The 23,214-nt window shown below is 44.6% G+C and overlaps 1 protein-coding gene and 2 non-coding genes across 4 annotated transcripts in view; 2 read left to right on the top strand and 1 right to left on the bottom strand.

Annotated features, from left to right (window-relative positions):
* LOC124555309 (exonuclease 1) overlaps nucleotides 1-23,214 on the top strand; it is a 149,478-nt gene that overhangs the window by 10,348 nt on the left and 115,916 nt on the right. The gene's annotated exons all lie outside the window — the stretch shown is intronic.
* Trnat-ugu lies at nucleotides 878-951 on the bottom strand. The gene has a single exon. It is a non-coding gene; the product is annotated as a tRNA-Thr (tRNA).
* Nucleotides 1,300-1,373, top strand: Trnat-ugu. The gene has a single exon. It is a non-coding gene; the product is annotated as a tRNA-Thr (tRNA).

Below are 23,214 nucleotides of genomic sequence, written 5' to 3' on the forward strand. Positions count from 1 at the left end.
TATGTGATTTTGTATTTGTGGATAGCTTGAATAAAGTCAACAGTTAGCTTGCTATGTAAAACTGAGTTAGAATTTTAAAAATATCCTCCATTACCTCCATTCATTTGTTTGTTTATTTCATCATGGATTCATCTCAAAATGATATAGGATTTGTCACAGTAATACAATAAAAATCAGTAGCCCAAAATACAGATCAACACAATAGCTGAGTATGCTCTATAATGATAGGAAGTATTGTCGGCCATGCCCTTCATGAAGGAACCATCCTTGCATTTGCCTGAAGTGATATAGAAAGACCATGGAAATCCCAAATCATGATAGCTGGTCAGTGTGAACCCTAACCCCCTGAATTTGGTTGGTCCCTGTCTACATCTACGTAACTACTCCACAGTTCACACTTAAGTGGCTGTCAGAATGTTCATCAAACCACCTTCGGACTATTTCTTACTTTTCTACTCTTGAACAGTGAGTGCATGGGAAAAGTTAAAATGTAAGTCTCTCCATGCGAGCTCTGATTTCTCTTATTTTATGATGATGATAATTTCTTCGTATATTGGTTGGTGTCAATAAAATATTTTCACATTCAGAGGAGAAAGTTGGTGATATGATTCATTGAAAAAAATCTTGCCACAATGAATAACTCCTTTGTTTTAATGATTACCACCCCCTCCTGCTGCCCTTCTTTGGACCTTTTTCTTGTCCTCCAGCAATCCTATCTGGTATGGATCCCAAAAACAAAGTAATACTCCAGCAGAGGACAGACAATCATAATGTTGGCATTCTCGTCAGTAGACTTATTGTAAACGATGACTAACTGACAACCTCAGCTGCCGACAGGTGTTGTTGATATACCTCGATGTGGACAGCTGAAAATGTGTGCCCCGACCGGGACTCGAACCCGGGATCTCCTGCTTACATGGCAGACGCTCTATCCATCTGAGCCACCGAGGACACAGACGAATAGCGCGACTGCAGGGACTTATCCCTTGCACGCCCCCCGTGAGACTCACATTCCCAACTGTCCACAATTCTACATATGTATTGTACCTTATAGACATTTGCCCAACCACTCATTACTCGCGCACACTTTGGCGATTCCTGTAAGAGTTTGGGCAACCTGTGCGCATTCGCACAGACGAAGGTCAATGGCTGGGTAGCCTTTAACTATATATACGAAGTCAGCAACTTGTTCTCGAAAGAACAGTTACTGTTGATGACCGTGCAGCTTTTCCCTGGAATAAACGATGACTAACTGACAACCTCAGCTGCCAACAGGTGTTGTTGATATACCTCGATGTGTCCTCGGTGGCTCAGATGGATAGAGCGTCTGCCATGTAAGCAGGAGATCCCGGGTTCGAGTCCCGGTCGGGGCACACATTTTCAGCTGTCCACATCGAGGTATATCAACAACACCTGTCGGCAGCTGAGGTTGTCAGTTAGTCATCGTTTATTCCAGGGAAAAGCTGCACAGTCATCAACAGTAACTGTTCTTTCGAGAACAAATTGCTGTCTTCGTATATAGACTTGTGTCTTGTAAGTGGTCTGCCAGTAAAATACAGTCTTCGATTTGCCTTCACCACAACATTATCTGTGTGGTCATTTCAATTTAAGTTGTTTGTAATTGTAATTCCTAGGTATTCAGCTGAATTGACAGTCTGTAGATTTCTGTGATTTATGATGTAACTGAAATTTAACGAATTCCTTTTCATACTCATGTGTATGACTTCATTCATACTTTTCCATGTTTAGAGTCAATTGCCACTTTTCAAACCAGGCAGCCATTGAGTCTTAAGTTATTTTACAATTGGTTTTGATTGTCTAATGACTTAACTAGATGGTAAATGACAGCATCATCTACAAACAATCTTAAGAGGGCTGCTCAGATTGGGTCCTAAATCATTTATAGAGTTTAGGAATAGCAGAGGGCCTATAACACTCCCTTAGGAAATGCCAGATACCACTTCTGTTTTGTTCGATGACTTTCCATCAATTATTACAAAGCGTGACATTTCTGACAGATCATGGATGCTGTTGCAAGCGAAGATGATACTCCATAGGCATACAATTTGATTACAAGTCTCTTGTGAGGAACAGAGCTGGTTGTGTTTCACAAGAGCAGTATTTTCTGAATTCGTGCTGGCTGTGTGTTAATAGGTCATTTCTTCAAGGTAATTCAGAATGTTTGAACACAGTACACGAGGTCTGTTCAAAACATTCCGAAACATTGTCCATAAAATTTTCTACGATTACCTTTTACTTATTATGCATTGTCTCCAAAATAGTCTCCTCCGCAATTGATACACTGCTCTCAACACCGTTTCCACTTCTGAAATAAGTCTTGGTATGCCTTTTGCTGGATCGCGTGAAGCACCATGTGTCAGTTTTCTTTTATCTCATCTGTCGGTGCGAATCTTCATCCTTTCAATGTACGAGGGTAAGTCAATTATTATCTGCAAAGTAGTTATAAAATTTTATTGTAATCAAATAGGAAACTTACAAGTACATCATTTTTTGACATAAATCTCCTTGCATTTCAATGCAATTGGTCCATTGTTGTACAAGCTTCCTGATGCCCTCATAAAAGAAGGTTCCCGGTTGAGCTGTGAGCCAGGAATGCACCACTTCTTTCACCGCTTTGTCCGAGGCAAATGGACAGCCCCTTAATTCATGCTTGAGTGGACCAAACAGGTGATAGTCAGAAGAGGAAAGATCGGGACTATATGGAGGATGATCCAGTACTTCAAATGTAAGTTTCTGCAGTGTTTCAGCAGTGTGGGCAGCAATATGCAGATGGGCATTGTAGTGCAACAACACACCACCTTTTGACAGCAAACCTTGGTGTTTGCTTGGAATTGCAGGCTTTAGCATCTCACTGTAACGCACGCTGTTTATTGTTGTGTCCCTTTCCCCATAATGTTCCAATACTGGACCTTGTGTGTCCCAGAAAACTGTAAGCATCAGTTTTCCTGCAGACAGTTGGGTCAAGAAATTTTTCTTGCACGGCAAATTTGGATTTTTCCATTCCATACTCCGCTGTTTACTCTCCGGCTCGTAATGATGGATCCATGTTTCATCTGTTGTGGATAATTTCGTAGGCAGAACCGTGACTGACTTGCAGACAATGTACCACTTCGTCAATAGTTAATCGTCTGCCTAAGAGAATCATTTCTCGTGAACGCTCAATGTTTCTTAATTTGTGGCGGTAAACGGTCGTCCGGCTCCTTCATCATGTGTAACACTTGTATGACTATTTCGGAATTTTTCAATCCTTTTGTAGGCACTCCGTTGTGGCAAAACACTGTTCCTGTAATGCACCAAAAGTCTTCAATGAATTTTGGCGCCTGACATGCCTTCCGACCACAAAAAACGGATCACTGAATGTTGCTCTTCTTTGGTGCTAATAGACAGTGGAGCAACCATAATTAACAGCATGGCAGTGGTAACGAAACTAACCTAGCAGCTTGAAAATTGCAAAGATATAATAACAAATAAACAAGGCATGCATCATAATCGTAAAATGACAGTACTACCAAAATAAACAAAAATATAACTAAATTGCGGATAATAACTAACTCACCCTTGTAGTTTTCAACTTCGGAAATAAAAGAAACAGTCCGCAGGGACCAGGTGTGGAGAGTACGGAGGATGAGGCAGCACAGTGATTTCATTTTTAGTGCAATTGTCATGCACCAACAGGGATGAATATGTAGGTGCATTATAGTGATGCAAGAGCCATGAATGTCTCGCCACATTTCAGGCTGTTTCCTTCTAACGTTTTCTCGCAGGCGTCGCAACATGTCTCGATAGTACCATCAGTTAACAGCTTGTCTCTGTAGCATGAATTCATGATGAACTAGTCCTTCAAAAATCAGAGAAAACTATCAGCATAACTTTGAGGTTTGACCTGACCTAAGAAACCGAGCGAGGTGGCGCTGTGGTTAGCACACTGGACTCGCGTTCGGGAGGACGACGGTTCAGTGCCGCCTCCGGCCATCCTGATTTAGGTTTTCTGTGATTTCCCTAAATCGCTTCAGGCAAATGCCGGGATGGTTCCTTTGAAAGGGCACGGCCGATTTCCTTCCCCATCCTTCCCTACCCTGAGCTTGCGCTCCATCTCTAATGACCTCGTTGTCGTTAAACACTAGTCTCCTCCTCCTCCTCTGACCTAACAAGCTTTTTTTGGTCTTGGAGGACCTTTCCCGACTCATTGTGAAGACTGAACTGTGGTGTCAACATCATAACTATCAACCCACGTCTCATCGTGAGTTATGATTCTCTTGAGGAACATCTTGTTCTTATTTGCACAATACAAAAGCTCTTCACACATTGCGAGTTGAAGGTCTTTCTGGTCTTGACTCGTGAGCTGTGGGATGAACTTGACGGTAACACCATGCATTCCAAGAGGAAGACTGCACTGTAGTTCCTTGTCTAGATTGTCGCAGAGATGACAAAATGGTAGATATCGAAATAGACGACAGAGGGATAGAGAAACAATTAAAATCACTCAAAAGAGGAAAGGCCGCTGGACCTGATGGGATACCAGTTCGATTTTACACAGAGTACGCGAAGGAACTTGCCCCTCCCCTTCTTGCAGCAGTGTACCGTAGATCTTTAGAAGAGCGTAGCGTTCCAAAGGATTGGAAAAGGGCACAGGTCATCCCCATTTTCAAGAAGGGTCGTCGAACAGATGTGGAGAACTATAGACCTATATCTCTAATGTCGATCAGTTGTAGAATTTTGGAACACATATTATGTTCGAGTATAATGACTTTTCTGGAGACTAGAAATCTACTCTGCAGGAATCAGCATGGGTTTCGAAAAAGGCGGCCGTGTCAAACCCAGCTCGCGCTATTCATCCACGAGACTCAGAGGGCCATAGAAACAGGTTCCCAGGTAGATGCCGTGTTTCTTGACTTCCGCAAGGCGTTCGATACAGTTCCCCACAGTTGTTTAATGAACAAAGTAATAGCATATGGACTATCAGACCAATTGTGTGATTGGATTGAAGAGTTCCTAGATAACAGAACGCAGCATGTCATTCTCAATGGCGAGAAGTCTTCCGGGGTAAGAGGGATTTCAGGTGTGCCGCAGGGGAGTGTCATAGGTCCGTTGCTATTCACAATATACATAAATGACCTTGTGGATGACATCGGAAGTTCACTGAGGCTTTTTGCGGATGATGCTGTGGTATATCGAGAGGTTGTAACAATGGAAAATTGTACTGAAATGCAGGAGGATCTGCAGCGAATTGACGCATGGTGCAGGGAATGGCAATTGAATCTCAATGTAGACAAGTGTAATGTGCTGCGAATACATAGAAAGATAGATCCCTTATCATTTAGGTACAATATAGCAGGTCAGCAACTGGAAGCAGTTAATTCCATAAATTATCCGGGAGTACGCGTTAGGAGTGATTTAAAATGGAATGATCATATAAAGTTGATCGTCGGTAAAGCAGTTGCCAGACTGAGATTCATTGGAAGAATCCTAAGGAAATGCAATCCGAAAACAAATGAAGTAGGTTACAGTACGCTTGTTCGCCTGCTGCTTGAATACTGCTCAGCAGTGTGGGATCCGTACCAGATAGGGTTGATAGAAGAGATAGAGAAGATCCAACGGAGAGCAGCGCGCTTCGTTACAGGATCATTTAGTAATCGCGAAAGCATTACAGGGATGATAGATAAACTCCAGTGGAAGACTCTGCAGGAGAGACGCTCAGTAGCTCGGTACAGGCTTTTGTTGAAGTTTCGAGAACATACGTTCGCCGAAGAGTCAAGCAGTATATTGCTCCCTCCTACGTATATCTTGCAAAGAGACCATGAGGATAAAATCAGAGAGATTAGAGCCCACACAGAAGCATACCGACAATACTTCTTTCCACGAACAATACGAGACTGGAATAGAAGGTAGAACCGATAGAGGTACTCAAGGTACCCTCCGTCACATACCGTCAGGTGGCTTGCGGAGTATGGATGTAGATGTAGATGCTGTGTCAGGATTTCAAGACATGATCCAACTGAAATGTTATATTCTTCTGTAATCTCTCAGTCAGTCTTCAGTTGGCACACCACAAGTTCATTGATGTTCCTGACATGAGCATCGTCAGTAGATGTCAGTGGGGGTCCTGAATGAGGGTCAGCTTTAACTTCCTTATGGTCATTTTTAAACTGTGTGAACCATACTTAGCAACAAGTACAACTTACGCACTCATCGCTGTAGGCTTTCTGCATCATTTGGTGTGTCTCTGTGAAGATTTTCATGAGTTTCATGCAAAATTTAATGCAGATGCATTGTTCCTCTAAATCTGCCATTTCAGAATTCACAAACTGTGTGACACAACATTCTATTCAATACAGCACTGAACAACTAACAGACATACAACTATGAAACTTCTGGCAGTTACACATTAAACACAGGCGTGTGCAGCGATGTCAACTGCATTTTCCTCCAACATTACGGAAATTACGGATTTTCTGTAATTTTTTGATCAGACCTCATATGTTCTAAAATCCTGCTGCAAATTGATGTTTGTGATATTGGTCTGCAATTCAGCGGATTACATCTATTTCCTTTCTTGAGTATTGGTTTGACAAGTGAAACTTCACAGTTTTTAGTTACAGATCTTTCAGTGAGTGAATGGTTTGGTATGAGTGCTAAGTATGTAGCTAGTGTGTCACCATATGCTGAAAGAAACATAATTGGTATACAATCTAGATTGGAAGACTTGCCTTAATTCAGAGATTTAAGCTGCTTTGCTACACCACGGCCATCTACTTGGAAGTTTCTCGTGTGGGCAATTGTTCTGGATTCAAATTCTATAATATTTATTTTGTCTTGTTTGGTGAAGGCATTTCGGAAAACCGTATTTAGTAACTCCACTCTACTGGCACTGTCATTAGTGACATTACCATTGGTGTTGTTCTGTGAAGTTTGGTTGGTTGATTTGTGGGAGGGGACCAAACAGCAAGGTCACTGATCCTATCAGCTTAGGAAAGGATGGGAAAGGAATCAGTCACGCCCTTTCAAAGGTACCATCCCAGTATTTTCCTGAAGCTATTTTGGGGAATCACGGGGACCCTAAATCAGGATGGCCGGACACGTGTTTGACCCATCGTCTTCCTAAACTCGAGTCCAGTGTGCTAACCACTGGGAAGGTATCAATTGTATCTTGCCTCTGGTTTATTTTATGTTTGACCAGTACCTCTTTGGGACAATCCAAATGAAGTGGTCCAATAAATACTTTATGTTTGACCAGAACCTCTTTGGGTCAATCCAGATGAAGTGGTCCAATAATAATAATAAGTTTGGGAAACAATAAGGTTTTTGTGCATTTTTATCACCCTACTGGCCCAAGAACATCATTCAAGAAATCTACTAGTGACAAAGTTTGGATACCAATGAAAATGTTTTAAGGAAACCTTCAGTGCTTGAACTTACCACAGCAACTGGGGGGTCTTATTCTATATCACAGAAGCTGTCTCAAGAAATAAGTGTTCTTAACATTCACCACCAGGTTTAGGAACAGTCAAATCTCGAAGGATGTTAATTGAAAATATTTATTTTAAGTATGTCAAAATAATATAAATGTTAATTTCAGTGATGTTTCCACTTTTGTATATAATTCAGTACCTTACTTCAATAATAATTGATTATATCCTGCCAATATCACACATGAATAGGCAACAGCCATAAGATCAGTTGTAGAGTAATGTGGGTTATCTCCTCATTTTCAAAAATTCATATCTTTGTTGATAGATATCAATGTTGAAATTTTTACAGTATATTGCTGTCATATAGGTGTACAAACTGTGCAAAAATCATATTTTTATATTCAGTCCCACCTGAGATAACTAACCCCAAACTTTACAAAAAATGAAAATTTTTAAATGTTAAAAATTCATAAAAAATTAAGGAAACATTTGTAAGTGTATTTGCTCTGTATGAGGCTAGTAGTGTACAATATCTAACTATAGGAAAAATTATACTCTCATAAATCACTCCTTGTTTGTTATTTTTGGGCCTAAAAGCAGATTTTTGAAAATTTGGATACCAAACTTTGGAGGTCATTTTGACTGGTTATTTTTGAATTTAGGGTATTTTGCGTAATAGACAATGTTGTAGAGGACACTTTTCTAAAAACAATCATGTCAATTGCAATGTTGTAACTTAACCCAGTGGAGAGAGATTCAAATTTTCGCTAATGTCTCCAGACAGAAAAATCGTCGCGCGCCTACAAATAAAAATGGCCACCATCCAGTAAAGGTGTAAGATAAATTATTTTAAACAATTGTTTTGAACTTCTCAAATATAGGGCAATCACAAATAAAAAATTTAAATATTTAAAAATGGTCAAGCAACCATCACTGGACCACTTCATATGGATTGACCTCTTTGGATTTCGCCCCCAAGGGCTTTGCATTCCTTTGCTGGGTATTGATTGGGTGATCCCAGGATTCCTGAGCCGGGGACTGGTAAGTACCACCAGCCTCCGGTCACAGTAAGCTCTGGGCATGCTTCAGCGACCACTGTGCGGTGCAGCGGTGGTACATGGTGTGGCATAGGAAACGACTCTTGGCTTGTGCACTGGGATCATGAACACTCTCAATCCCAAGATGTGCTTCATGCTGATGATATGCATGGCTGTTGAGGTGGAACAGTTGTTAGTGGACAACCTCTCAGCAACATGCCATACCTGAGTAGTGTAGGGCTTACTGAGGCACACGGGGCTCTGTCTGGGTGGAGTTTTATTTCGCTGGCTGCTTGTGGGACTGAGTTGGAACCATCAAAATTTTCTCCTCTTCCTTCCAGTAGAATAGGTGGGCCACAGGCTGGTACTAACACTCAGTCGTTCAGAAGACATTGTGTGGTGAGTCCTGCAGATACTGGATTTGTTCAGGTTGGTTCAGTTTTTAGTAGCAGAATGCATGCTGTAGCTCAGAATGTGTTTTTGATAATTAGAAGAAAAGAGGGAAGCTTTGAAAAAGTTTCCTTTTTGCACATTCAGAAGGGTTTAGAGGCCATCACAGGTACATTAAAATCTGTCAAGCGGTTGCACAGTGGGACACTGATGGTCAAAACCTGTAGACCTGAACAAGTGACAAACCTGCAGAAGGCAAAAATCCTTAGGTGATATACCACTGAAACTGAGCACCACACAACCTTGAACTACAGTAAAGGTCTTGTGACGTGTGGGACTCTAGTGGACATTTCCAAAGAAGAACTGAATGAAGAGTTGGCTTGAGAAGGGATAGTCGATGTGCATAATATCGTGACGAGGATGGATGGGGACCTGGTAAAATCTGACTCCTACATCCTTACATTCAGTAGCACAAAACTCCCAGAGGACGTCAAGGAATGTTTTCTTCGCTTAAGTGTGCAGCATTATGTCCCTAACCAATGTGTTGTTTTAAATGCCAGTGCTTTAGGCACACCATTTTAGGGTGTAAGGGAGAAGCCACCTGTGTCTAATGTGGTAATGTTGCCTGCAGAGTCGTCGTTTATTCATCTCCTTTGACGTGTGTAAATTAATCTGAGGATTACTCTGTCTGTAGTAGGAACTGCAGCACATATCTTGAACGAAAGATTCAAGAGCTTAAAACTGTATGACCAAACACATACTGTATGGTAAGACCAGAAAGATACACAAGATCATGCTGGCCCCCATGTTCATTACATCATTTGTTTCAGCTCGTCATCTACATCTGCGTGATTACTCTGCTATTCACAACAAAGTACCTGGCAGTGGGTTCAGTGAACCACCTTCAAGCTGTCTTTCTAGCTCTCCATTCTCGAACGGCGGGCAGGGAAAACAAGCACTCAAAATTTTCTATGTGAGCCCTGATATCTCTTATTTTATTGTGATGATCATTTCTCCCTATGTAGGTGGGTGCCAACAGAATGTTTTCGCAATCAGAGGAGAAAACTGGTGATTGAAATTTCATGAGAAGATCCCATCACAACGAAAAACGCCTTTGTTTTAATGATTGGCACTCCAATTCATGTATCATGTCTGTAGCACTATCTCCCCTATTTCGCGATAATACAAAACAAGCTGCTCTTCTTTGAACTTTTTTGATGTCATCTGTCAGTCCCACCTGAAACGGATCCCACACCACACAGCAATACTCCAGAATAGGGCGGACAAGTGTGGTGTAAGCCATCTCTTTAGTAGACATGTTGCACTTTCTGAGTGTTCTTCCAGTGAATTACAGTCTTTGGTTTGCTCTACCCATAACATTATCTATGTGATTGATCCAATTTAGGTTCTTTGTAATTGTAATCCCTAAGTATTTGGTTGAATTTACAGTTTCAGATTTGTGTGACTTATTGCGTAATTGAAATTTAGTGGATTTCTTTTAGTACTCATGTGAATAACTTCACACTTTTCTTTATTCGGGGTCAATTGCCATTTTGGCACATTCAGATATCTTATCTAAATCATTTTGCAATTTGTTTGGTCATCAGATGACTTTACAGGATGGTAAATGACAGCATCATCTGCAAACAACCTAAGACGGTTAGTCAGATTGTCTCCTATGTCACTAATATAGATCAGTAACAGTAGAGGGTCTATAACACTTCCTTGGGGAACATCGGATATTACTTCTGTTTTACTCGATGACTTTCCGTCTGTTACTATGAACTGTGACATTTCTGACAGGAAATCGTGACTCCAGTCGCACAGTTGAGGCAATATTCCGTAGGTACGCAGTTTGATTAGAAGATCTTGTGAGGAACGGTGTTGAATGCCTTCTGGAAATCTAAAAAAATGGAATCAATTTCACATTCCTTGTCGAAAGCATTCCTTACTTCATAAGTATACAGAGCTAGTTGTGTTTCACAAGTACGATATTTTCTGAATCCGTGCTGCCTATGTGTCAATAAATTGTTTTCTTTGATGGTACTTCATAATGTGTGAACACAGAATGTGTTCCAAAACCCTGCTGCAAATCAACGTTAGTGATATGGGTCTGTAATTCAGCAGATTACTCCTACTTCCCTTTTTGGGTACTGGTGTGACTTGAGCAATATTCAAGTCTTTAGGTACGGATCTTCCTGTGAGCGAGCGGTTGTATATAATTACCAAATATGCAGCTATTGTATCAGCATACTCTGAAAGGAACCTGGGTAGTACACAGTCTGGATTGGAGGCCTTGCCTTTATTAAGTGATTTAAGCTGCTTTGCTACACCGAGGATATCTGCTTCTGTGTTTCTCATCTTGGCAGTTGTTCTTGATTCGAATTCAGGAATATTTACTTCATCTTCTTTGGTGAAGGAGTTTCGGAAAACCGTGTTTAATAACTCTGCTGTAATGGCACTGTCATCAGTGACTTCACCGTTGTTATCGCACAGTTAAGGTATTGATTGCATCTTGTCACTGGTGTGCTTTATGTATGACCAGAATCTCTGGGTTTTCTGCCAGATTACAAGACAGAGTTTCATTATGGAGATTATTAAAAGCATCTCGTATTGAAGCGCACACTATATTTCGAACTTGTGTAAAACTTTGCCAATTTTGGGGATTTTGTGTTCTTTTAAATTTGGCGTGCTTTTTTTGTTGCTTCTGCAACAGCGATCTGATCTCTTTTGTGTACCATGGGAGCTCAATACCATCACTTATTAATTTATGTGGTATATATCTCTCATCTGCCGTTGATACTATCTCTTTGAAATCATTCCACATCTTTTCTACGCTTACATGATCAGATTGGAAGGAATCAAGACTGTCTTTTAAAAGGCATTAAGAGCATTTTTATCAGCTTTTTTAAATAGATATACTTTGCATTTCTTTTTGATGGTTGTATGTGTTACGGTATTCAGCCTAGCAGCAACTACCATATGGTTGCTAATCCCCGGATTTGTCACAATACTCACTATTTGTCCAGGATTATTTGTTGTTAAGAGGTCAAGTATGCTTTCGCAACCATTTATGCTTCAAGTAGGCTCATGAAATAATTTTTCAAAATAATTTGCTGAGAAAGCATTCAGTACAATTTCGGATGATGTTTTATGCCTGCTGCTGGCTTTAAACGTATAATTTTTCCGGCATATCGAGGGTAGATTGAAGTCTGTTAAGAAAGCCAATGCTGCTATACAAACGAAGGTTGCTTGTATCTATCAGCACTACTACCTGCAGTTGTCAATGCACTTGTGCTGCTGCTGCTGTTACTTTGAAGCATATACCTCCCACTCTCCTCACAGCAGAACACCAGAAAAGGCTGTGTGATTGCTGACGTTGCAGAGATTCATACCCCTTTAAAGGTTCAGTCTGGTCCAGTGTCCAGTGCTATCACTACCACTGCACCAGTTGGGGCACCAAAGCCTCCCCAGGTGAAAAAATCGAAGGCCAAGTGTAAACTGATGACAGAGATGGGATGTAAGCATTCCAGTGATGTTGACATCACGCTCTCTGACATCTCTCACGATGCATCTTCAGAGCTGATGGACCTTGATGTCAATGTGGGGCACTCATCTCGCTGCAAGACTGAGCCTCCACCCGTTGTGGGCTCCCCTCCCTGGCAGAGAGACGGGGTTAAAGTGCTACCCCCATGATAAATGGTTATTGTAGTGGAACATTAATGAGTTCAGGACACATGTTGTGGAAATGAAATTCCTAGTACAGGAATGCCCCCCTGTGCTTGTGTTCGCAGGAAACACATTTTAAAGCATCTGATGCCTCTGCACTATGGGGCTATACCCTTCAGTGCAAGGATGACCTGACTGGGGAAAGGGCCAAGCTATGTTTGTCAATAACAAGCATCTCTCCTCTGCCCTGCAGGGGGCTCAACACTTTGGTGAGTTAGTGCTTGGCTACCACAGGGCCCCAGCCTTTGCAGCACCCTTTCTGTGGTGCATGTCTACCCTCTTGCTATTCATTTTCCCTCTCCCTTGGGGGAACATGTCATGGGTACCTTCGGAAATGTGTGTTGTGGCGTAACAAGCTAGCTACGCCACACTGAGAAGGGAGCCGAAAGGCACGCGTACACACATGCCGACTGGCGTCAAGTCTGGAACAGGATAAGTAGTGAATTCTAATAAGAAAAGTATGCAGCTCCTCGAATACTTATCTTTTATTAATACAGCATTCTTGATGAGACATTTCATATGATAACTTTCAAACTATGTAAGGCTAATGGCGCCTTGCTAGGTCGTAGCCATGGACTTAGCTGAAGGCTATTCTAACTCTGTCTCGGCAAATGAGAGAAAGGCTTTGTCAGTGTAGTCGCTAGCAAAGTCGTCGTACAACTGGGGCGAGTGCTCGTCCATATCTCGAGACCTGCCTTGTGGTGGCGCTCGGTCTGCGATCACACAGTGGCGACACGCGGGTCCGACATGTACTAAATGGACCGCGGCCGATTTAAGCTACCACCTAGCAAGTGTGGTGTCTGGCGGTGACACCACAATGTGTTCTGAAATTTTGGTAGCCTGGCTTCGGAACAGTCCCTTATCTGCTTTTTCCTTCTCCCGTCATTCTCCATCTCCTCCCCTTCCTCCGCTCTGGTGTTCGAGATCTCTCTTTGTTTCTTCTACCTCCCTGTGTGTACTTCTGAAATCCGGCCCATGCGTTTGACGCATAGCAGGTAACCTTGTAATGCATTTTACTTTTTATTTGTAGCAATATGGCAAAGGCCTTTGGTTTGGGAACTCCGCTGTTGCTGTGACATATTTTGTGGACCTTTCTCCAAGGGGAAGTCCTATTACAAAAGTTGTACAGTCATGGAAGAAACACTGCAAACAATCGATAAAATTAACTTGGCTTTAGGTTTCTTTCCTTCCAGCGATTGGACTTAACGTGTAGTTGCTTTTAATTTCTTTTACTCCTTGATGTTCGAGATTATGACATGGGTGCATATAACCTCAGTTGTTTTTGTGCCCGAAAGAGAGAGAGAGGGAGAGGGAGGGGGAGGGAGAAAGAGAGAGGGGGAGAGAGAGAGAGAGAGAGAGAGAGAGAGAGATCCTCTGCTCTCTCCCTGGCCACTGACTAGCAAGCAGTTGCAGTTAAAATTCACAAATGCTCCCCCTGTCATAAGAGGCGACTAAAACGAGTCTCACATGTTTCGGCCTTTATGTGATGGTCCCCTGTAGGGTTTGACCATTTTTCAAAATTTTCCCGAAGAGTGAGCCAATTGGGGAAGGGCGCGCCTTACATGGTGCATCATGTCCAGTCTGCCTTGAGATCTTCAGCCCACTTTCTCGTCGTCACACTGCAGTCCAGTTCATTCTCCATCTCTTGGACGAGGATGCCTTCCTGGGTGCATTTTCCACCATGCACTATGCAATGTAGCTTTTTGCGCCGACAATGACCATGGACTTCTTTGCACCTCATATCCAGCACAGTAGCCAGTCCGTTGTGGTGGGGCCGCCATGTACCCTGTTGGTTGTAGCCCCCTGACAACACAAGGATAGCTCTGCTGATGCCTGTGCAGTTAACTCCCCACATATGTCAAGGAGTATATGCCTGTCATTCTGGAGCCTCAGGACTACCAGCAATGGCCATCCTGCCAGGTGGCCTTTGCTGCGGCTGGGTGGCACCCGTGGGGAGGCCGCTGGTCGGAGTAGGTGGCATCAGGGTGGATGACGCGCGATGAAGCATGCCACGTCATCACTTGCTGGTGATCAAACACCAGGAGTCTCTAAGCATTCCAAGTCTGAGTACAATGCAAGAAAGTACAACCCTAAATAATTCCCCTCCCTAACCACACCATGGGAGGAACGCCAGGCTAAGAATGGCAGCAAACCTTATTCACCCCGGTACCTCGTGTGTACGAGAACTGGTGGGGACTCCTTTGTTTCGATGAAGCCACAGTTTTTTGTAGAGCGTTTAGAGGACAAGTTTGGGGAGGTGGAGTGCTTGTCCAAAATGCAATCTTGGTCAGTCTTAATAAAAACAACATCCTCTGCCCAGTCACGGAGTTTACTTGCTTGTAACAAGTTGGGGGATGTTTCTGTTACCATCACGCCACATAAGAGCTTAAATATGGTCCTGGGTATTATCTTCCACAGGGACTTTCTTTTGCAGTCTGACGACAAGCTCCACGCCAATATAGAGCAGCGAGGTGTTCATTTTGTGCGGATTGTCCATTGGGGTCTGAGGGATAATCAGGTTGCCACCAGTGCCTTCATCTTGGCCGTAAAGGGTGACACCTTACCCGAGAAAGTCAAGGTGATGGTCTACCGCTGTGATGTCATGCCATATATTCCTCCCTCGATGCAATGCTGGAAGTTCGGCCCATTGTCTTCCTGCTGTACTTCCAGTGTCCCCTGTCGAGATTGTGGACGTCTGTCACATCCCAATAATCCATGTGTCCCGCCTCCCACCTGTGTCAACTGCGGAGAGCATCATTCACCTTGCTCGCCAGACTGCAGGATTTTAAAGAAAGAGAGGAAAATCGTGGAGTACAAGACCCTGGACCAACTGACCTACACTGAGGCTAAAGAGAAAATATGAGTGACTACATCCTGTGGCTATGACCACCCCATACACCACCATTACAAGAACAGTTGTAGCCCCATCAGTTCCACGAATTCCAGTTGGCTCTCAGACCCAGAAGGCTACATTTGCCTCCTTGAAGGTTGCGGTGGTGGGGGGGGTGGGGGGGGGGGGGTAGGGGGCACTTCCCCTGCTCTTGCACCACCTACCTCGGGAGCACTGCCCTAGCCGGAGAAGCGTAAGTCTTCTTCGGCTCCTCTCGTCAGGAAGGGGTCCCTTGAGTCACTGACTTCCCAGGTTTCTGCTAATGGGAAAGATGACGCCCGCCAGTGGCTGAAGTGCCCAAAAGCAGCTGGTTGTAGGGCTCGACGATCATCCTCAGTCCCAGAGACTGAGTCAGTGAAGCCCTCCCAGCCAGAGAAACCCAAGGAGCAGTGAGAAAAGTCCAAAAAGAAGACCCCTAAGACCAAGGAAATTGCGGTAGCACCCACACCACTGCTACCTACAAGCTCTGTGTCTGAGGATAAGGTGGACATTCTGGCATCCGCTGAGGACCTAGATCTCGCCAGACCCTCAGACACAATGGATATAGACTGCTCGGGCAATAAGTCGGTGGCAGCAGGTGACCCTAGGGCGTAAACTGCCTCATTGAATGTTCCATGCCTTGTCAGTCTCACAATGACATCATCCTCCAGTGGAATTGTGGTGGTTTCTTCCACTGCCTGGCTGAGCTATGGCAACTGTTAAGCTTTACACCTGCTTTCTGCATTGCCCTCCAGGAAACCAATAACTGTCTGCAATGCGTATCTTCCTCCAGATGGTGCAGTAACCCCGAATGTATTAGCTGCACTGATTGCTCAACTCCCTAAACCTTTCCTACTTTTCAGAGGTTTTAACACTCATAACCCCTTGTGGGGTGGCACCGTGCTTGCTGGCCGAGGCAGGGATGTCGAAACTTTACTGTCTCAGTTCAACCTCTGCCTCTTAAATACTGGGGCCACCACACATCTTAGTGTGGCTTGTAATAGTTACTCAGCCGTTGATTTATCCATTTGCAGCCCAGGACTTCTCCCGTCTATCCACTGGAGAGCACATGATGACCTGTGTGGTAGTGACCACTTCCCCATCTTCCTATCACTGCCCCGGTGTCAGGTTCATGGACACCTGTCGAGATGGGCTTTAAACAAGGCAGATTGGGAAACTTTCACCTCTGCGGTCACCGTTGACTCTCCCCCACACAGTAACATCGACATGATGGTTGAACAGGTGACTACAACAGTCGTTACTGCGGCAGAAAATGCAATCCCTCGCTCTTTATGGCATCCCCGGCAAAAGGCAGTCCCTTGGTGGTAGCCGGAAGTCGCTGAAGCAATTAAGGAGCATCGGCGAGCTCTACAGCGGCATAAGCAGCACCCTTCCCTGCAGCACCTCATAGCCTTTAAGCGGCTCCGTGCCCGCATTCGCCAGTTTATCAAAAGACAGAAGCAGGAGTGTTGGGAGGGATACGTCTCTACCATTGGGTGCCATACGTCACCTTCCCAAGTCTGGATGAAGATCAGACGTCTTTTTGGGTACCAGACCTCAATAGGTGTTCCTTTTAACATCAATGGCATGTTATCTACCAATGCAAACGCAGTTGCTGAGCACTACGCTGAGCTCTATGCTCAAGCCTCTGCATCGGAGAACTATCCCTCGGCCTTTCGTACCCTCAAACGGCAGATGGAAAGGGAAGTCCTCTCGTTCGCTACACGCCACAGTGAACCCTATAACGCCCCATTTACAGAGTGGGAGTTCCTCAGTGCCCTTGCACATTGCCCCGACACAGCTCCTGGGCCAGATCGGATCCACGGTCAAATGATGAAATGTTTCTCATCTGACTACAAGCGACATCTCCTCATCATCTTCAACTGGATCTGGTGCGACGGCGTCTTTCCATCGCAATGGTGGGAGAGCACCATCATTCTGGTGCTTAAACCCAGTAAAAACCCACTTGATGTGGATAACTATTGGCTCATCAGCATCACCAACGTTCTTTGTAAGCTGCTGGAACGTATGGTGTGTCAGCGGTTGGGTTGGGCCCTGGAGTCACGTGGCTTGCTGGCTCCATGTCAGGGCAGCTTCCGCCAGGGTCGCTCTACCACTAATAATCTAGTATCCATCGAGTCTGCCATCCAAACAGCCTTTTCCTGATGCCAACACCTGGTTGCTGTCTTTTTTGATTTACAAAAAATGACTTGGCGACATCATATCCTTGCCACCGTATACAAGTGGGGTCTCCAAGGCCCACTCCCGATTTTTATACACAATTTGCTGTTGCTTCTTACATTCCATGTCCAAGTTGGTGCCTCCCATAGTTCCCCCATATCCGTGAGAATGGGGTCCTGCAGGGCTCCGTATTGAGTGTATCTCTATATTTAGTGGCCGTTAATGGTCTAGCAGCAGCTGTAGGGCCGTCCATCTCACCTTCTCTGTATGCAGATGACTTCTGCATTTTGTACTGCTCCACCAGTACCGGTGTTGCTGAGCTGCACCCACAGGGAGCCATCCACAAGGTGGAGCCATGGGCTCTAGCCCATGGTTTCCAGTTTTCAGCCGCAAAGTCGTATGTTATGCACTTCTGTTGGTGTCATACCATTCATCCAGAACCAGAACTTTACCTTAACGACGATCCACTCATCGTAGTGGAGACATATCGATTCTTAAGACTGGTTTTTGACACCCGATTGACTTGGCTTCTTCACCTTTGTCAGCTTAACCAGAAGTGCTGGAAGCACCTCAATGCCCTCCGCTGCCTGAGCACACCGACTCTGGTGCAGATCGCTCTATGCTGCTGCAGCTCTACAGAGCCCTTGTTCAATTCCACCTTGACTGTGGGAATGTGGTTTATGGTTTGGTGGCACCCTCAGCATTAAATTTACTGTACCCAGTGCATCACTGTGGCATTCGCCTAGCAACAGGAACTTCTAGGACAAGTCCGGTGACCAGCATCCTGGTGGAAGCCAGAGTCCCTCCATTGCAGGTTAGGCGTGTGCAGTTGTTCTCCGGTTACGTTGCACATGTTTGTAGTTCTCCAGCGCATCCGAATTACCATCTCCTCTTCTCCGCCCATGGCGGTTTATCTCCCTCATTGGCAGCCCAGGTCGGGGCTTACAATTACAGTTCATGTGTGATCCCTTCTCTCCAAACTGGAGTCCTCGCCTTTACCACCTATACTTGAAGTTCATTCACGAACACCTCCACGGTGTACACCTAGGCCGCGGCTTCGCCTGGACCTTTCACATGGCCCTAAGGACTCAGTTCACCCTGCGACTCTACGCTGTCACTTCCTCTCGATTCTCGACATGTACCGGGGCCCTGAAGTGGTTTACACCGGTGGCTCCATGGCTCATGGTCACATTGGCTTTGCCTCTGTTTATGGAGGACATACAGAACAGCACTCCTCACCAGATGGCTGCAGTGTTTTCACTGCAGAGCTGGCGGCCATATCTCGTGCTCTTGAGCACATCTGTTAATGCCCAGGTGAGTCATTTCTCCTGACCATGAGGATAAAAAGGAAAAGCCAGCCACTCTGCAGCACATTAAAACCTCCACCCAAGCCCTAGGGTGAGAGACACACAGGGACAAAGGACATGTGCTGAAACTTAGAGCAAATGTTAAAACTCACCCTCACAAATGCAACGTAAAGCTAAAGCTGCTGTTGAGGCAGCCTACAAGCTGTCGACCAGTGCTACCCTCCTCATCCTTTGGTAGTGACCGTCCAGGAGTCCACCTATTCCCTGGAACAGTCCAGCCGTTCAGTGGTGTTTGTCTGGACCCCAGGTCACATCGGAATGCCAGGCAATGAACTTTCCGACAGGCTGGCCAAACAGGCTATGCGGAAACCGTTTACGGAGATAGGCTTCTCTGAAACTAACCTTCGTTCAGTATTACACCGCAAGGTTTTGCGGCTTTGGGAGACGGAATGGCATAACCAGCACAACAGGCTACGTGCCATTAAGGAAACTACGAATATGTGGAAGACCTCCGTGCACCTCTCACAGGGCCTCTGTGGTTCTCTGTTGGCTCCGCATTGGCTATACGTGGCTGACACATGGTTACCTCCTGCATCGCGAGGACCCACCTCAGTGTCGCTGTGGCTCATGAATGACTGTCGTCCATCTCTTGCTGGACTGCCCACTTTTAGCCGCTCTGTGGCAGACTTTTAACTTTCACAGCACCCTACCTTCGATGTTGGGTGACAATGCCTCAACAGCAGCTTTAGTTTTATGTTGTATTTGTGAGGGTGAGTTTTATCATTTGCTCTAAGTTTTAGCACATGTCCTTTGTCCCTGTGTGTCCTCCACCCTAGTGCTTTCAGGGTGGAGGTTTTAATGTGCTGCAGAGTGGCTGGCTTTTCCTTTTTATCTTCATGGTCAGCCAGCCATGGTAACCCGCTTTCTTGTTTTAACCTCTTCTACCTGTTTCTTGCGTCTTTGTAGTTTTCTTGTCCCCTTTTGTCTGTTTAAGTGTTTGTTGCCCTTCAGTCGTTGATGTGGTTTTTCCTTTCATTCTGTTTTGTGTTGCAAGTCTCATTGTCTTATTCTCACCCTTGTGGCATTGTTTCCTTTGGAACAAGGGACTGATGACCTTGTAGTTTGGTTCCTCCCCCCCCCCCCCCCCCTCCCTTTTAAACCAACCAACCAACCAGTCACATATGCCAGAGGATCACTGTTTGCTTGCTGTATTTACCTGTGCAGGATGCAACAGACTCTGAGGCTCTTACAGATCTTACAGAACAACTCCCCCCACCTATTTCTCCTACTGGGAGACTTCAATGGCCATCATGTAATGTAGGGCTCAACCTCTACTTGCCCTTGGAGTCAGGTTATGGAGAGCCTCAGGTTGTCTCACAAACTCAGCTCAATTTCTGTACGACTACTGGGTCATCCTCAGCCATTGACTTCTCTTTCTGCTCTCCAGCCCTTGTGGACTCTGTTTAATAAGTCACTATGACCTTCATTCCAGTGATCTCTTCCCACTCTGGATTCACCTATGGGATGAAGCTTTCCCAGAAAGGAAACAGCCACACTGGATGATTGGCATAGCTAACTGGATGCTCTTCAGCCAGCCGGCAGCGTTTGAATGCCACGACAGTGCCCACGAGTGGGTGAACCACGTCACATAAGTGATCTACCAAGCCACTGACTTTGCCCTCAGGAAGTCCTTCACTCATTCTCGGAGACAACCTGTCCCTTGGTGGACTGATGAGTGCCGTTGAGGAATCCATGTAAGGCGTGTGGCTAGGAAAGGACTGAATGTGTCCCAGTTGTTATCGGAGCATCGCCTTAATGATCTCTGCGGGAAAGGCGCTGGAACGAATGGTTAACTGCCATCTAGCCTGCATGTTAGAGACCGGGCAACTCCTTAGCCACTCTCACTGTGGCTTCAGGAGACGGTGATAAACTGTCGGTAGCCCGATCTTGCTAGAGGTGGAAATTCACCAGGCTTTCCTTAATAAATGGCATTGCCTAGGGATATTTCGTTGACATCAGTAAGATGTATGACACTACATGGAGGCATAATTTCTGTACTGCTACTGGGTCATCCTCAGGCCATTGAAGATCCATGTGAAGTGTGTGATGTAGATCATTGGTATGGGGCACGTACTGGCTCAATTCTGGAGTTTTAACCGACTGCCAACCTGGTTTCTGCAGGGGCCCAGAGTAGTTTTAGATTTAGTGCAGTACAGGAGAGATTACTCTCATGCTTATATTTTTAAAACCTTATTTTCTGACATTTTAAATTATCACTGCAACTATGTAGCTGTATTCATGGAGGGGTTTAAATTGGGGCACTCTGTTTTCTGCTCTGTTGTTTTTCCTGATCATGTCCTCAAGATCCTGTTGCCTGCAGATTTCACAGTCTTTGATGCAGAATTATCTGTGATCTTGAGGGTGCTCGAATGTGTGAGATGTGTTGTGCCTGCAAAATTTCTCATCTCTTCTGACTCTGTGAGTACTCTTCAGTTTCTGCAATGCTTGTATCCAGCTGATAAAGTAGTTCAGGATATTCAGGACGCTCTTCTCCACTTACAAAGATGGGAAGGAGGTGTCTTCCTGCTGGGTGCTATGGCATATAGGTTTGCAGGGAATGAAAGGGCAGATATAGCAGCTAAGGAGGCATGGCATAATCCTCAGTTCAGTGTTCCAGCCCCTTCCATGATATCACTTTGCTGTAGAGGTACAGAGTATCCATTGATGGGAAGAGAACTGGCTGGAAGTGACAGACTGTGTTTAGTAAAGTCCACAATGTAGATGTGGTGTACCTGCTTCCAGGCACGCAGGTGGGCTAAGGTACTCCTCACTTGTCTTCCCACAGCCCTACAACACATGGCTTCTTGCTCCTGTGAGAGGACACTCCAACGTGTGGTGTTATGGCATGTAGATCGCTGTGTGGTACATTTTATTAGACTGTGTTTTAACTCCAGACCAGAGGGCAGTGGCATATTTGCTGACAGACCTGCCGTCTGTTGTAAGTGACATTCAAATGACTGTGGTTAGAATTTTAAACTAAACTGAACTCCATCTGAACAGTTTTTGAAGGCCCAGGGCTACTGACCAACTGCCATGTCATTCTCAGCCCACAGGTGTCGGTGGATGCAGATATGTAGTAGCATGTGGTGAGCACACCGCTCTCCCAGCCGTTGTCAGTTCTTGTGATTGGAGCTGCTACTTCCCCATCAAGTAAAACCTCAATTGGCCTCACAAGGGCTGAGTGCACCCCGCTGGACAGTCACCAGTCCAAGTGTCAGCCAATCGCAGCAGTGCTTAATTTCAGTGATCTGATGGGAACCGGTGGTACCACTTCAGCAAGACTGTTGGCTGATAAGAGTTTTAAGGTTTTGTGATATGTCCAACTTGTTTTCTAGGATCTTAGGGAGATGTTCTTGACATGTTAACCGGGTGACTGGCTCACCCTTATGTTTTGTAAGTGGTTAGCCAGTCATATTTCTCTGTACTGTTATTTTAACTCCTTTGTCATTTTATGTTTTAATCCCATGTATAGCATGTTTCGCCATTTCTCCGTTGCCTGATGACATGTGAGATGAAGTGATTCTCTGGGTCAGCACAAGTGAGTAGGGAGTGAGTGAGCATCATTGTGTTTTAGTATTTGCAACCTAGCTGTTGAGTGCCCCTAAACTCTTAACTTACACAACTTTGGATTTTCTTCCAGATTTCAAGACAGGGTTTTGTTGTGGAAACTATTAAAAAGTGTCTCACACTGAAGTCCATGCTAAGTTTCAAGCTTCAGTAAAACATCATCAATCTTTCAGACATTGCATTTTTTTTAAATTTTGCTTGCATATTTTGTTGCTTATTATAATTGTACTGCACCTTGTTGAAAGTTTTTTAGGCAAATGCAATGGACCTATTAGATGGACCAATTCTATGGGAGAGCACAACTCTAGTCCTGTAAGAAAATGCATCCCCAGCTAATACAAAAGGTTTAGCTGGATCAAAATGAACTGGACGACAATGATGACGACGACGACTTAACAAAGTGTCCTTTAAGTGCTGAAATGCGTCCTGACATTCTTGGGACCATGCAAAAGGAATATCTTTCCAGCACAGCTGATTCAACGGAGCAGCAGTATGCGCACTGTTTACAACAAACTTAACGTAATATGTTATTATCCCCATGATAGCCTGTAGCTCCGTGATGTTGCTAGGTGCCGGCAAATCTTTAATCGTGGTCAAGTATGAATGAGTAGGATGTTTATTTATGACATGCCCTAAAATTCAAG

The sequence above is a fragment of the Schistocerca americana genome, chromosome X, assembly GCF_021461395.2.
Source record: "Schistocerca americana isolate TAMUIC-IGC-003095 chromosome X, iqSchAmer2.1, whole genome shotgun sequence".
Lineage (NCBI taxonomy): Eukaryota > Metazoa > Arthropoda > Insecta > Orthoptera > Acrididae > Schistocerca > Schistocerca americana.